The sequence below is a fragment of the Malaclemys terrapin genome, chromosome 12, assembly GCF_027887155.1.
Source record: "Malaclemys terrapin pileata isolate rMalTer1 chromosome 12, rMalTer1.hap1, whole genome shotgun sequence".
NCBI lineage: Eukaryota > Metazoa > Chordata > Testudines > Emydidae > Malaclemys > Malaclemys terrapin.
The window spans coordinates 4,911,126-4,927,553 of NC_071516.1; the positions used below are offsets into that span (position 1 = coordinate 4,911,126).

At 49.9% G+C, this 16,428-nt stretch overlaps 1 protein-coding gene across 1 annotated transcript in view; it reads right to left on the reverse strand.

The window, feature by feature from the left end:
- LOC128847108 (zinc finger protein 512B-like) overlaps positions 1–4,596 on the reverse strand; it is a 79,120-nt gene extending 74,524 nt beyond the window's left edge. The window contains exon 1 of the mRNA XM_054046447.1: positions 4,512–4,596. The gene's annotated coding sequence lies outside the window, so the exon portion shown is untranslated. The remainder of the gene's footprint in view (positions 1–4,511) is intronic.
- Between the last annotated feature and the right edge of the window lie 11,832 nt (positions 4,597–16,428).

Consider the following 16,428-nt stretch of genomic DNA (forward strand, 5'->3'; position numbering starts at 1 on the left):
GGGGCCATTATGATCATCTAGTCTGACCTCCTGCACAACCCAGGCCACAGAATCTCACCCACCCACTCCTGTAATAAACCCCTAACCTATGTCTGAGCTACTGAAGTCCTCAAATCATGGTTTAAAGACTTCAAGGTGCAGAGAATCCTCCAGCAAGTGACCCGTGCCCCACGCTGCAGAGGAAGGTGAAAAACCCCCAGGGCCTCTGCCAATCTGCCCTGGAGGAAAATTCCTTCCCGACCCCAAATATGGCGATCAGCTAAACCCTGAGCATGTGGACAAGACTCACCAGCCAGACATCCAGGAAAGAATTCTCTGTAGTAACTCAGATCCCACCCCAGCTAACATCCCATCACAGGCCATTGGGCATATTTACCGCTAATAGTCGAAGATCAATTAATTGCCAAAAATAGGCTATCCCATCATACCATCCGCTTCATAAACTTATCAAGCTTAGTCTTGAAGCCAGATATGTCTTTTGCACCCCCTACTCCACTTGGAAGACTGTTCCAGAACTTCACTCCTCTGATGGTTAGAAACCTTCATCTAATTTCAAGTTTAAACATCCTGATGGCCAGTTTATATCCATTTGTTCTTGTGTCCACATTGGTACTGATCTTAAATAATTCCTCTCCCTCCCTGGTATATATCCCTCTGATATATTTAGAGAGAGCAATCATATCACATGGTCTCCTGTCAGGCTGCAGATGTGAGGTGTGAATGCCAGAGTGGGGCGTTTCACCCCCAGACATGGGAAGCAGCTACCAACACACAAGGACAACCTCCAGGCATTTGGGGGTCTTAGATGAAGAGCACCTGAAAACTCCCATTGACTTCAATAGGAATTGTGGGTACTTAGCACCTTTGAAAATCAGGCACTTTAAACAAACTCCTAATAATATCAGTTAAACCATGAGAGCCTGAGGAAGTTTGAGTATCGATGCCTCGAAAAACTTCACTTCCAAAAATTAAACCACAGCTTTTAAACAAAAAATGTACCTGTACCACCAAACCAACCACTTTGTTCACTCCATTTAATGCACACGCTCTCTTACAACAAACTTTTTTTTGGGGGGGGAAGAGGGCAGCTTAGAAAATCTCCAACATATTTTATGTTCCACCTAATTGCTTTTGACACCTTTCCTCCTAGCCTAAAATAATAACAAAATTACTTATATCTACATGGGGGCCAAATCTGGTACAACTTGATGGATTTAGTGGAGTCGCACCAGAGTAACAGAGCAGAAATCAACCCATCATATTTTAACCAAACTTCTCACTCTTTCATGGCACATGCTGGAACCAGGTGATCAATTACTTCCAACCTCTTTCCACCCTTTCCTTAGCTTTTGGTTGAAACCCTGTTGCGATTCACAATGGGGAGGAAGGGGGGAAATCGACAGATCTGAAATATAGCAGCGCTAGGAGTTCTGTTTATGACATTGGAACAAAGAAATTGACCCAGCGGACTCCCTGCAGTGGAGAAGAGATGGACCAGCCTTGTGATTTAGAGATCTCAGACCTAACTGCTACACAGGGAAGCTGAGTTCAAGTTTCCAGCGCTCTCCTGAGCAGCATGGGCCAGGAGATGCCAGCGAGGCTTTTAAAGCAGTGCATTCTACAATGCAATGTCTTTTATTCCAAAAACGAACTCTCTCTCACCAACACAAATGGCCAGATGAGGCGGAACAAGAGGGGAGCAAAGATTCAAAAAGCTCAATAGGACGGGGAGTCCCGATAATGCAGAGACCAAGGATGGGAGTGAGGAGAAAGCAAATGAGGGAGAGACTATTTACCAGAGGGCTCTGAAAAATCTAATTGTACAAGGTGACAAAATCTACATATATTTTTCAAACTTGCTTTCATGCAAACGTGTCTGGATAACATGAATTGGAGCTTGGAGAGTGTATCTCACTCTAATGCAGGACATATTCAACCCTGGCATAAGCTGGCACAAGTCCTATTAAAGTCCGTCGTGTTTTACACAGGTAAACCTGCTACCACCGTAACTTAACTTTTTCAGGCAATTTTTTCTCTGTCCTGTGAACTGATCTGGTGTCACTGGGTCCGGGGGGACCAGTGTTGACACATAGATATTGGCATTTCAAGGTAGCAGATAGGAAGTTGGCATGTTGCTTCCTGGAAATCTATGGCTATTTGAGTTAACATGACACTAACTGTAAGAGGGAAAACAGTGCTGTGCATAAAAACCCGTCCGTTTCCGCTCATCACTAAATATGCTGGGTCAAGTTAATGGAGTTACATCCACTGCCACCTGAATTTGGCCCTTACTATCTAACCCAGCATTTCCTGGCTTGATCCCCACTAGCTACTAATTGCCACGACCTATCAGTCCCCAGTGAGTCCACATGCCAATGGCCTGTAGGTCTTTAACAAATCCCTTTCCCCTGGCATACCAGCGTGACCTTCTCAGGTAAAGTGCTAATCATGGTGCAAAGGATACACCCGATGTGCAGCAGGCCAATATCCACTTGCTTTACTTATTATTAATCATTTATAAACTGCTGCAAATGTTCATGGCGTTGTTCAGGGGTAGGACGGTGCCAAAAAGGTCACAAATCCCTGCCCTGGAGAACGCAGAAGCTAACAGCACGAGGAGAGAGTCAGAAACAACAGCTAGCAGAAACCAATGGGCTAAACTGATGTTTGTTGTTCTTGTGAGTTTCTGACAATTCACTTTCCCTCAGTATTGATTATCGTTTCTTCTGGCTGTCGATGGGAACCAGGGCAACGCTCTGATGAATGGACTGAGCAGTTCCCTAGTTCCACAGCAATTTCTGTTAGTCTTTCTCCAAATCACGGGCTGATCCGCTAGTTGGTAACTTTCTTACAGAAATGTTCCGTGTTTTATACAGATATCCCGACGCTTTCTATAGGCACACGGCACTTAACCGACTAATTCCCTTCTTTCTCCAGCAGTGGAGGAACAACACGGCCACACAAAAGCTGCGCTGGAATTAAGGGCTGGTAGATTTTCCATGGATATCATTCAGTACTGCGGTTTGAAAGGACAGACCTAAGACCAGGTTAAAATGGGTGTCAATATGCCCATCTTTCATCACAATGCGTATGTGTGCACACACACGCACGCACACACACACAAAGCTTCTGATGGTTTAAAGTTTCTGTTTCAAACATATTAGATCCCGGCCCCCTGGCACCAAAGCTGATGGCAAAGCATGAAACCTAAAAGACATTAAACAGAATTAACCTAATCTGATTTATGGGATTCACAGCCCTGTCTGGCCTCCCTAGCCGACTGCCCACCTGGCATAGAAATCTCTGCCCCAGCCTATGTGAATGTTCGTGCAGCTGTAACGTCCCAGATCTGACCTCGCCTGCCCACGACAATGACAACCTGGAGAGAACGTCTCTGGGCTGGCTTTACAGAAGGCACAATTTAGCTGTAATGTTTCTGACCTAGCCCGTCCTATGAAAACATCCAGCCAGCTGCCATGTCCCTGCTGGGAGTGTTCAGCTGACAAAATGCCCCTACCATGCCCAGCCCATGTCAATGTCCAGTGGATATAACATCCCTGGTCTGGGCCATGGGAGTGGCCACCTGGAAGTACTGTCTCTGATCTGCTCCATCCTTATGGGTGCCCAGCCAGCTGTCATGTCCCTGTCTATGTCATTACCTGCCTGCATGCTTTGCCCTTTGCCTGACCTACCCCTCCCAGTGCCCACCTGGCTGTCATCCCCCTGGGTTCCCCATCTGGTGGCCACATGACTCACATGACCTTGGCCTGCCCTGCCCAGTTGTGTCCACCTGGCTGCCATGTGACCTGCCCAGGTGTGAGCTGAGCTCACCTGCCTGTACTCCGGCCCCCCTCTCCGGAGCTCAGCTGGCCGCAGGCCCCCCCGCCTTGCAGTCCCTCCCCCAGGCTAAGGTGTGGGCAGCAGGGGCCGCCCCACGTGGATGTCACCTGTCACTGCTGGGGGAGGCTGCAGTGAGTCTCAGGGGAGCAACTTCCAAGCCCCCTTCTTTAAAGTGCCAACGCTGCAAAAAAAAGAAAAAAAAAGAAAAAGAAAAAAACCCTTGCACTCCCAGCCCCCCCAGCACTCCCAGCCCCCCCCCAGATCGCCTCCTCCGCCCCCTGGGTTTAATGTCCACCCTCCATTAAGAAAAAGGGAGGGGCGGTGGGGTTGGTTTTTTTTTTTTTTTTTTTTTTTTTTTCAAAAGGGAGGGGGCGAAAACTATTTTTATTTCTTGTGCCTGGGAAAAATAATTAAGGGGAGGAGGAAAAGGCAGTGAAGCAAAATGGCGACTTTTTTATGTAGAAGGAGGAGAGAGGGAGAGGGAGAGAGAAGGCAAGGGGGGGGGGAAGGAATCCCAGGCGCGCCGCGAAAGGAAGCAGCAAAACCCTCGGGAGGGGGCGACCGGGCCCGGGGAGGGGGCGACCGGGCGGAGTAAAAGCAGGGCCAAGGGTGGAAAAGGGCCGGGGGGGGCGGGGGAGAGGAGGAGGGTTGCCAAGGGGGGGGCTCCTTACCTCGGTGCTTGTGGCGAGCTCTCCAGGGCCCCCGCACGCACACACACACACGCGCGCTTGGAGCGGGCGAGGCGCCGCTGGCTCGTGCGCGATCCCCCGCGCCCCCCTTCCCGGCTACCTTTGACAGTTTTACGGTCGGGGAAGAGGGAAGCAACTTGCAACTCTCGCGTTATTATTTTAATACTGCAACAAGCCTCCGCTCGGAGACAGTGGGCTCGCCCCCCCCCCCTCCCCGGGCGCCTGGGTGGAGACGGGGGGGCTTGGAGAGGCGAGCGCGGGCACCCTGCGATGCGCCCAGGGCGCAGGAGGCAGGTGCGCCCGGGAGCAGCCCGCTTGGAAAGGTCCAAAGGTGGGAAGTGGACAGCGCTCGGGGCCCTCTTCTTGCAAACGTGGGGCCGGGCAGGGGGCAGAGGTGCAAGGCACCCGCTGCCTGGGCGCCCGAGGGCGCAGGGGACTGGAGCTGGCTGGCAGAGGGTGGCTCTGCCCAGGCCCCTTTGGATCAAGGGGATAGTCCAGCCTCCACCCCGGTGGTCCTCCCAGACTCTGGGTTTAATTTACAATGGGGCTGTGTGTTGTGGGTGCAAACAGACCCTGGTTCCCCACAGGTTTTCCCTCTACTGAGGCTAGACCCAGAGGGGCTGTGCCCCACCCTGGTTAATTCTAGGGATGTCCCTCCCAGGGGGGGCTGAGACCCACTGAACCAAACTGTAAACCCTGTATTTAATGGAGACCCCTTCAAGCCAGGGAGTGCAGCAGCACCCCCAGTTCCAGCACCTATGGTCCCTCCTCTGCAGAAGTGGACCCCCTGGCACATACCCACCCGTTACTTAGCCCTAGCAATTGGGGGCACATGCTCCCAGGAATCTGGATTAAATAAGCAAGATATGAAAGGGCAGTTTCTATCTCAGGAATAAAAGAGAAACACCCCTGTCCGTACTGTCCCAAGTATTTCTGTGGCACCCGAGGGGGGAAGTTAAGCACCTGGATAAGAATTTGCAGGAGGAGGGCCTGTGTGCATAGAGTGCTTTGCAAGCGTATAAGACAATGGTCTGGATTGTTCTCTATCAGGTAGCTTGTGTCCTCGTACAACCCTATGGAAAGGGAGTGCCCACTGATACCACCACATCAGAAGGGTAAAGCTTCCCAGCCGCCTTGCCCAACTGCAAAGGAGACCAGGTGCAGAGCAGTGGAGAAGAAAGCCCACTCTTCCAAAGAGTTCAAAGTCTAAGGGCCTCATTGACTTCAGTTGGAGTAGCACAGCAGGGAGGGTTTGGCAGGATCGTGCCCTCCAGGAGCAGATTACTCACAAGCAGATCTTCATGAGCTGACCCGAGGAGGGGGTGGAAAAAGAGTGCAGTGAAACTATGAACAGAAGAAGATGGAACCAAGCCAGCGTGCCGTTGGGATCAATGATTATTATTGCTATTGCGAAGGCACGCAAGGGCTAAATCAAGCTCAGCTGTTGGCATCAAAACTGAGATGATTTTCTGGGGAGGAAAAAAAAAGTCTCACCCAGTGTCAAGTCCTGAAAAGAGCGAGTCGCCCACAGCTGGAGTTAATTAGAAGGGAGTCAGAAGGTAGGGTGGAAGGTTAGGCCCATGACCTGTCTGTACGTAACGGGGAGGTCGAGTGGTTAGGGAACAGGGAAAGGGGAGTTAAGAAACCTCAGACCTTGGAACATGTGTTACCGCTCCGTGCCTTGATTTCCCCATCTGTATATTGAGGATAAGACCAGGTGCTGTATAAGTGCCAAAGATTGTTACTGTAAAGATAATTAATGGAAATTACAGCTGTACCCAGAATTTGAGAGCTGTCATGCTGGGAATCTTGAGTCTAGTTCCTCCTTAGAACAAATGCCATTGGCTTTCTTGGCTGGCATTTAAGACAAGCGCACTCTCACAGACTGGCAGAATGGTTGGTAGATTTTCCCCAGGCATTCAGTGTCCCAGACCCCATCCTTTAAGTACCTTTTGTCACAGTCCATGTAGTACCACACACACCCGGCATTTATACCTGAACCTTCATCCCTGGCTCTCAACGTGATTTAGGAACTTTTGTGGATTAAGCCTCATGCCACCCATCTGAAGTATTATTATCCCCATTTTACAGATGGGGAAACTGAGTCACAGAGCCATGTGATAAAATAGGGCCCAATCCTGAAACTACTTACAGGAACTACTCACGTGAGTAAAGTTATATGTGTGCGTGCATGCTCCTAAGGACTGCCCCCAACCCAAGGTTAGCAAAGCCAGCAACAGAACCCAGGAGTCTGAGGCCTATGTCCTAACACTAACCTACCCCAGCTCTGGGCTCTATGAGGACTTTTCCACCACCTCTTGCTGCAAGCAGCACACCCAGGGAAGGGGAGCCAAATTTAGCAATTTCTGCTGCAAAAAGCCTTGGAAGTAAAAAAAAAGCCTCAGAAAAGTTCCTGCATGGTTCCTGGCCCTGACAAGATTGCTCAGGTCAGCTTACAGCAGGGGGTGAACAGGGAGGGATTTTCATTTGCTGGGGGAAGTTGGCACAATGTGGTGTGCAGATGAATAGCTAACACTCCCCCCCGCCCCCCCGCCTTTTGATGGTGGCAGTGGAAATTAACAACCGCGAGTATGAAGAGCCTTCTGAGATCTCAGAAGATACCGTGCAGCTGTGTGTTAAAACTTAGGGCCAGATTCATCCCTGGCATCTACTTCACTGAGGCCAGTGGAGTTATGGCAGAGACGAAATGGGCCAGTGGGGTGTTAATGCCGGAAAGCTAAAACAAGAGCAGCTTTTCTAACCCAGTTAGTGGGGAAATTAGATGTACGAGCCGAGCCCTTTCAAACCTCTCATAATTAGGGCCCTACTAAAGTCACGGTCTATTTTGGTCAATTTCATGGTCATAGGATTTTAAAAATCGTTACGTTTAATGATTTCAGCTGTTTCAATCTGAAATTTCACAGTGTTGTAATTGTAGGGATCCTGACCCGAAAAGGAGTTGTGGGGCCTGGGGGGGGCTGCAAGGTTATTGTAGGTGGGTAGCAGTACTGCTACCCTTCCTTCTGCGCTGCTGCTGGCGGTGGTGCTGCCTTCAGAGCTGGGCGGCTGGAGAGCAGCGGCGGCTGGCCGGGAGCCCAGCTCTGAAGGCAGAGCCAGCAGCGCAGAAGTGAGGATGGCCTGGTATGGTATTGCCACCCTTACTGCTGACTGCATAGCTGGGCCTTCAGTTACCAGCTGCCTCTCTCCAGCCACCCAGCTCTGAAGACAGCAGTAAAGGTGGCCACGCTTACTTCTGCGCTGCTGCTGGCGGGGCGCTGCCTTCAGAGCTTGGCGCCTGCCCAACAGCCACCACTCTCCAGCCGCTCCGCTCTGAAGGCAACACAGAAGTAAGGGTGGCAATACTGCGACCCCCCTAATATAACCTTGGGACCTCCCTGCAACTCCCTTTTGGGTCAGGACCCCCAATTTGAGAAACGCTGGTCTCCCCTTTGAAATCTGGGTAAAAGCACACAAAAGACCAAATTTCATAGGGGAAGACTAGATTTCACAGTCTGTGACACGTTTTTCATGGCCATGAATTTGGTAGGGCCCTACCCATAATGCATTGAGACTGGCTTGGAGCCGGCCATCAAGAACGCAGTAAAACACAGCTGCTAGCATAGTGACTAGTGCCTTAAAAGGCACGAAAACAATCTTTGATTTGTTAATTTTTCGTTCTCCTTTTGGTCAGGGCCCCGTTGGGCGGGCTTCTGCCATTTTCAGATGGAAAGTGCAGGGGGGAGTCCCACCTAATGAATCCCACGTCAGGAATCTCCTAGTGGGTTCCCTTCTTGTCTCCATCCCAAGGAAAGAACTTAATGAACATCTGTGCCGAGCATATAACTGTATGCTAATAATAATACCTCATAATTAGACCAGGGGGCGATAAGTGAAGGACCAGCCCACCTTCTTGCTATAAAATGAGGCATATCTGGGGCAGCATACTTCCCAGCCAAGCAGCCGGATGTGAAGAAAGGCAGGGAAGGAAGCCGGGAAAGCTGTTCCTGTCAGACAGTTTCATGCACCCAGTGGGACCGTGAATCATCTTGAGCACGCTCAGAGACTCCTCCTCAGGACAAGGCCGCAAACCGAGTGCAGATGCCTCCTTAAACGCTCCTCCATAATATCCCATATGTTCCTCCACTACCGCCCACGCCTACCACACGCACACCTCCTGAGAAACACCCCCCCTGTGGACAGCACACTGGGCTGCAGAACAGGAGCTCTAAGGGAATCAGAAAGTATCCAGCCCCCTGGAATGTGCTCTCCCTCCTTGTCATTGCCTTACGAACATGATGTAGTGGAGCCCTTGCTCGGGTGCCATGAAGTTTGCTCACAGCATTTTCTACGTATGAGCTATGAGTGCAAGGGAAGCCTAACCACCTAGAACAGCATTAGTAGGCTCGGATAGCAGCCAACCGCAGGTTTGACTGAGGTACCTACCTCTTAAATAGTAACTGTGATGGACTTTATATTATACTATTTTCAGACCATGCTGGGACAAGGGGAAGGGGGGCAAGAAATTAACTTGGAAATCCCCCCAGCAAATTTAGAACAGATGTTGGGAAGCTGTCTGCAGGCAGAGAATTGTAACCATGTGCAATAGCCTTCCAGGAGGGGCGGCAGGAGCCAGAGGGAAGGAAACCTCGGAGGTCCTGTACGGAGCAATTAGGAGGTGCTGGTGGAGCGCTAGAGGTCTGAAAGGGGGAACGAGCCACGAGGAACTGCTTAGCTTCCCCCTCTCCTGGGATTTGTAAAAAAGATTATTGGCGTATAACCTATGCACATAAAAACAGAGCCACACAGCGTGGGGGATTTCATCAAGGCAAATCGCCCAGCACAGCCAGGGGCAGGAGAAGGCGCTTTGCCGCTTCATTGTTAGAGATCAGCTGTGAGAGCTGCAGCCCAGATTCTGATCTATTGCACGAGTGTAAGTGTGAGGTGACGCCACTGAAATCAACAGCTACTCTGGATTTACACCAGTGTGATTCAGATCAGAGTTTGGCCTCTTCTTATAATGTGTATTAGAGGGCCTAAGAGTACACGTACAGAAGAAGAAGAAAAAGTCAGTCACTCTTAGTCTAGTTTTACACCTGATTCACTTTGGCATAAAACTGGAGTGGGGAAATCAGGCCCATAACATAGAGCAGGGGTCGGCAACCTGTCAGAAGTGCTGTGCCGAGTCTTCATTTAGTCACTCTAATGTAAGGTTTCGTGTGCCAGTCATACATTTTAACGTTTTTAGAAGGTCTCTTTCTATAAGTCTATAATATCTAACTAAACTATTGTGGTATGTAAAGTAAATAAGGTTTTTAAAATGTTTAAGAAGCTTCATTTAAAATGAAATTAAAATGCAGAACCCCCCGGACCGGTGGCCAGGACCCGGGCAGTGTGAGTGCCACTGACAATCAGTTCGCGTGCCGCCTTTGGCACGCGGGCCATAGGTTGCCTACCCCTGACATAGAGGGTCTGATTGTCCAGTGCTTTGCACCTTTGTCCCCATTTACACTGCATGCAAATTGGGTGTGAAACAGCCAATTTAGAATTGTGGCAATTTTCCCCCATTTTGGGGGGCAGAAGGAAATGACTACAGAAGGTGCAAGGCAGTGGAGGATGAAGCAATCAAAGGATGTAAATTAAATTGATTTGCAGACCCGGCGACGAGGAAAGCAATTCCGTGGCCAGGATCAGATAAATATTTGCACAGAGACCATCTTACCATGCTCTCTGTTTAAGCCTTTTCATTTTTACACATCCTCTTCCATCCTAAAATACATCTGTGGTTCCTTCCCTCCCTCTTGCAGTGGCTCTCCTGCATTTCCAGGCGGGACGGAGAAGTGATGCTGATGATCTTGAAGGGGGGAAACCAAGGGCATTAGTCAGAGCGGGGCAAAACAAACAGCCACTATCATCTCAAGAGGCAAAGGCAAATTAAAGTGATATTAAAGATAGCCTTTGCTGGCAGCTAGTAACCCTGCTGTTCCACAGGCATTCAGCTCATCATTTATTAACTGTTGGCAAGGGAGGATTTTGCTGAGAGCTAAAACGATGTGACCTGAAAGGGCATCATATGGGACAAATGCCTCTTCACACCCATGTCTCTGAATGCTTTTCTCACTCCTGGCTTGTCCCAGTGGAGGGATCTCCATGGCTCAGAAGGACAGTGCCCTACAAACTCGGTCTTGCAAGGTATTGAGCACTCAGTGGGAGTGGAGGGTGCTCATTACCCCTCATAAAATGCTCAGCACCTCCAGGGTTCAAGTCCTACCCTTCTGCCAGTGCTGGAGATGAGTTGAGATTCCTTTCTAGCTCTCAAGTGTCAAGAAGTTTGGCGAGCTCAGACCAGCCCTTTCTGGTTCGCATCACAAAACCACCCGCAAGATTTGGCACGGTGCAGCCTGCCATGGCGTTGACCACAAACTGTCCCCACCTGCGGGCCTGTGCAGTAGGGCTCAAGGGGTCTCAGATCCGCTTCAGAAGAACACCGCTGCCGTCGGGGCTAATTTGCTCCCTTGTTGGTAGTCGCAGAGAGGCCAAGGACTGAATGGAGCATGGAGACTGAACTCCCCTCTCCAAGCTGGGTCAGGAGTGAGACGCACCAGCAGGGCAGTCTCTGGAAACTTGCCCCGCCACTGCCCGTCTGTTCTCTGGATACAAAGAGGACTCCGGTCTCCAGGGTTGTCAGGGTGGCATCTTTGGCCGGCAGTCGGTTCAAGCTATTTATAAAAATATGGGCCAAATTTCTAGCAGCGTCTGAAAAAACCACAGAACACGGAGTGCCCCACTAGAGGGCTCACAAACCATTGAAACCCTGTTTTTGTAGCTCCAGTGAGTCAATGAAGCGCTGCTGATTTACCCCCACTGAGGATCTGGCCCTATTTTATTTATTTTGTAAAGAGCGATTGATTTTGCTTGTTTAAGTAACAAATAACTCCACAGTTCAAACTCTAGCTCCTGAGTTGGAGTAAGCCGGTGGAGCTGTGTTGACTTCAATGGTGCGAAACGGTTTGCAGCAGGTGAGGGGCTGGACAAAGGGTCACAAACTCTGAAAGCAGAATCCATAAGTGCCCATGTCTGCCCAAGCAAACTGGAGAACTGCAAATGCCAACAGGGAAGTAGCTGAATTTGCAAAAAGCCAGAAGCACCCGATTTGCATGCACAGTTTTAGAGCAGCATCACAAATGTGGTGGTTTTGCACAGGTGCGCTCAATTACTGCTGGAGTGTTTGGAAACGGTGTCCCGAACTCTGCGCTGGTGCTTTATGCATCTTGAAAATAATTTATATTTTTATTTTTTCATAGCAAAAAATATTTACTATGACTTAAACTCAAAGTGCACACAACAAAACAAGCCCAATAGCAGATTGTAGACAATACATCAGGGGTGGGCAAACTATGGCCCGGGGGCTGCATCTGGCCCTTCAGATGTTTTAATCTGGCCCTCGAGCTCCTGCTGGGGAGTAGGGTCTGGGGCTTGCCCCACTCTGTGCTCCAGATGGAAAGTGGGGTCAGGGGTTGGCCCTGCTCCGCGTGGCTCCCGGAAGCAGCGGCATGTCCCCCCTTTGGCTCCCACACATAGGGGCAGCCAGGGTGCTCCGCACGCTGTCCTGCCCCAAGCGTGACCCCCGCAGCTCCCATTGGCTGGGAACCACAGCCAATGGGAACTACAGGGGCGGCGCCTGTGGACAGGGCAGCGTGCAGAGCCACCTGGCCATGCCTCTGCGTAGGAGCCGGAGGGGAGAAATGCCGCCTCTTCCGGGAGCTGCTTGAGGTAAGCGCTGCCCGGAGCCTGCATCCCTGTCCCTCTTCCTGGCCCCAATCCCCTGCCTCAGCCCTGATCCTTCTCCCACCCTCCAACCTCCTCGGTCCCAGCCCGGAGCACCCTCCTGCACCCCAACCCCAGAGCATGCACCCCCAGCCGGAGCTCTCATCTCCCCACCCCAGCCCGGAGCTCCCTCCTGCACTCTGAACTCCTCATTTCTGGCCCCACCCCAGAACCCACACCCGCTGCTGGAGCCCTCCTCCCCTCCCCACACCCCAACCCCCAATTTCATGAGCATTCATGGCCCGCCATACAATTTCCATACCCAGGTTCGCCCACCCCTGCAATACACGGATTGGATGAATTCCATATTTAACGGCCTAACTTCCTGCGTTCCACCTAACTTCGCCCTTCTTTGTTTTCTCCCATCCAGCTCTCTCACTTCACCCTCTCTCCAACCGGATTAGGGTAGTATCCCTTTAAACAGTTTGTGAGCCCTCTAGTGACGCTCACTGTGTTCTAGTCAGTCAGAGCAGCAGCACGGACGTAGCTAGGCCTCCGATGTTTGTGTGCACGTCCTACACGTGGGTCTTTGGGACTCAGCTGTGCCCGCGTGGTTTATTCATCTCGTTCTGGGGTGAGAACACCCATGCCCTAAATTAAATCCCATTCTTAGGGCCCACTCCCGCCAGCTGCTAAGAACCCTCCACTTCTAGTGACTCCCACCTTTGGGCCCTCAATATCAGTTGAAAGACACAACCCCCCACAACTGGGTGAATGAAGGACAAAGTAGCACCCCAAGTCTTTAGCCGTAACTCCAGATTTCTCTAGTTAGTTCAAGACTGACGTGGCAAGACACTTGGGTGAGAGTTAAAAACAGACGAAATAGCTTTCATATTGGAGTCGGAAACGTGCCCCAATGGCCCAGAACAGCTATTTCCTAACGTGCAGGGATGAATCTTTGAAAATTCAGCGTCTGCTCAGACACACAAGTAGGTGTTAAGCCAGTTTTGGAACGTGTATTATTTCTTCATTAAACTGGAACGGTTCCTCTTCCCCCCAGGTCTATCCTGTAAGTAGGTTGTTACACGGTGAATAATTTTAAAACACATGTTAATACCCAATAGGCTGTAACAGCTTCTTTCAGACCCATTAAATCTGTTAGAATCAAATAGAATTTAGATTTATAGAGCATCTTTCATACCCCAGCACTCTCGAGGCACTTTACAAAGTAACAATAACTCCTAGGAGCGCAGGGACCATATAGGCAATGAAGTGGCCGTGAAGTCTGCATACACATGCACACTTTTGATGAGGGCAGGTGGCCATCTGCTCTCCTCAGTGCAAAGGGACCTCTAGCTGCTTCAGTGCTACATAACGAGGCAACAACTCCTCCAGTGCTGCCCACGGACCAGTATGGCCCTGATCCTCCTTCCAATTTTAGTCAATGACAACAATCCCGTTGGGCTCTCGGGAACAGGGGCAGGTCCTGCCTGCAGGTTAAAGTGCATCACTGGAACGTCAGCACTTGGTGGCTGCTGTGGGAATAGCAACAGAGCAGTTAACGTCTGGCTTAATGGGTCGTTCAAGGAATGGTGCCGCTAACAGCACAACGGATTTTGTGTGGGGCTGCAGGTTCAGCCTGCTTCCAAGTCTCTCTCCATCTTCCAGGCCAGAGGGCCAGCGCTAATGGTAGCTGCCTATCCCAGGCCAGGCCTTTGGGATGTTTCGTTGGCCATGCACGGACTCCCATGCAGCGCAGACACAATCATAAAGCGTATAGCCACGTCCCTCACCTCAGACTCTCACTTTCTCCCTGGAGGGAGTTTGCTGTTTCCTGCACACAACAGTCCTCACCATCGTTTTTCACCACAACGGCCCAGTTCACAGGGATTAGAGAGACTGGTAGCAAGTGATCAAAGGGATCAACAACAGTCACTGTTTGCTATCACCCTTAATAAAAATAAATAAATCAACCGAGTGCAGCTTGGCAGTGTCATAGCCGCAGCTCGGAAACATTTGAGGTTGCTCATGGTTTAGGCTGAGGCAGTGCGATATCAGAACAAAGACAGAATCGCTAATGGTTTGTGAAACAGCACCCGGGCTATCTTCAGACCTCCTTATGAAAGGCACTTATTTCGCAGCATTGCCTTTGATTGCAAACCGAGGCCAAGACGATTGTGTGTGGTATGAATTATGCTGATGTTTTCCTGTGCTTGCATGCACTCAGCAAATATAAGCAAAAAAAAAACCCAACCCCAAACCCGACCAGATTTAATTTTAGATAGAGCGAGGAAGCAAAATGGCTGCGATTGCAAGCAGAGAAGTAAAAAGAGGGGAAGGTTAATGGAGAATGTTCCTCCCTGAAGAGAGAAATGAGGCCACAGAAATCAAAACACTGAGTTATTTATTCTTTATTTGGCATTATCGGTGCACTGTATGATAGGCAACAGAGACCATCCATAGAGACCCTTGCCCTGAAGAAACTACAGTCTAAAAGCTGGTCTGATAAGGTGCAATGCAGAACAAACCCAAGGGGGAACATGGCATTAAAGTTGGAATGTTTTGTGGGACAGATGTGGTTAGAGGCATTTTTACAAAGCTAGGAAGTGATAAAGCTTGATGTATATTAAATGGGAGGCTGTTCTATGCCTATGGGGAGCATGAAAGATGATAAAGGGACAGAATTTCAAATAGGATAGGTATGCAATTGCACACCAGTTTTGCACACATCCTTGCTGGGACAGCATGCACAACTACCGGATTTGCATATGCAGTTCCTGGGTTTCTGCTCACAGTTACCCACCTGACACGCACAATTGCTGGGACTGCATACTCAGTTACCCACACAAGCCAGGTAAATGCACACCACAACTCATTGAAAATGTCGCCTGAAGTCTACAGTCGGCAGCAAAAGGCATAAAGAGAGTGGTTAATGGGAAGCAGAGCTAGAATGCAAAGATCGGGAATTCCCTATAGTTAGCACACAGGTACCTTTCTATCAAATAGGGCAGATGCTCTACGCTTTACTTTTACACATTCAGGTATGAAACATCATCCTAGCAGGGGATGCTGAAGATGCCACTCATTTTTCCTCAGCTTCTCCCTACCCCTCCCAAAAAACAACAAACACCTCTTCCCTGTGAAACCATGTCTGCAAGGACCTCAGTCCTCATGGACCACAGGGAGCCAGGATTATGATTCTGCTCACAAAACTCGGCCTCTCGGTCAGCCACATAACGTCTGTCTGTGTCTCCGAGCTCGCGACCCGGCGGGTTCTGCCCACCTTGCAGCCTGGGAGCACGTTTTGGAACTCTTTGGCCTACCCGAGCGTCAGCATGCGTGGATATGCGGGTCGGGGAGGGTTGACTTATGGAGGGCTGGTGGGAAGGTTAGCTGGTCCTGCCCTTTGCTTGGATAATTGTTTGGAAACGAATGGCCTGTCTCTCTCCTATAAATGAATCAAGCCAAAGCGGTTAGGATAAATTATGTTTGCCAAGCTCGTGTCGTTGAGCTTCCTTCAACAGCTTCCCGGCAGCCACGGTAAATCAAGTGCTGACTTGGGGGTGGGGGGAGTGCGGTTGTTTAATCAAGATTTATGATGCAGTGATCTTTGCCCGGTGCTTGTTAAACGCATAATACACTTAGCCCTGTGTCAAAGGCATCCAGAAACTCTCTTCTGTTTGTGCATGCCACAGAGCTTGGAGATGGAAATGCATCGATCTGCTCTGCCACACCTAGTCCAGCACCCTGATACTCCAGGTCTGTCCCCTACATTTCCTACTGCTTTGTCCAGCCGAATTATGAAGGTCCCAAGCAAGAGGGTTCCACCCTTACCCTGGGGAAGCAGTTCTCTCTCTTAGTGGTGGGAAGGTTTTTACTACCGCTGGTCAAAAGTGTTCCAAAAAAACTTTTGTCTTCCAATGGAAAATGTCTTTTTGACCAAAATGAAAATTTTCACACACACAAAAAATCACTTTGAAGTTATTTTTATTTTTGGACAATTTTTCAAAAAGAAAAATTTGGATTCCCCTCCCTCGCCCTGAACAATTGTTTGGCTTGGGTGAGGGAGACAAACCAACCATCGCCCTTCAACTCACTCCTAGACTTCCCTTCCCCCTTTTCCAAGGAAGGAAAG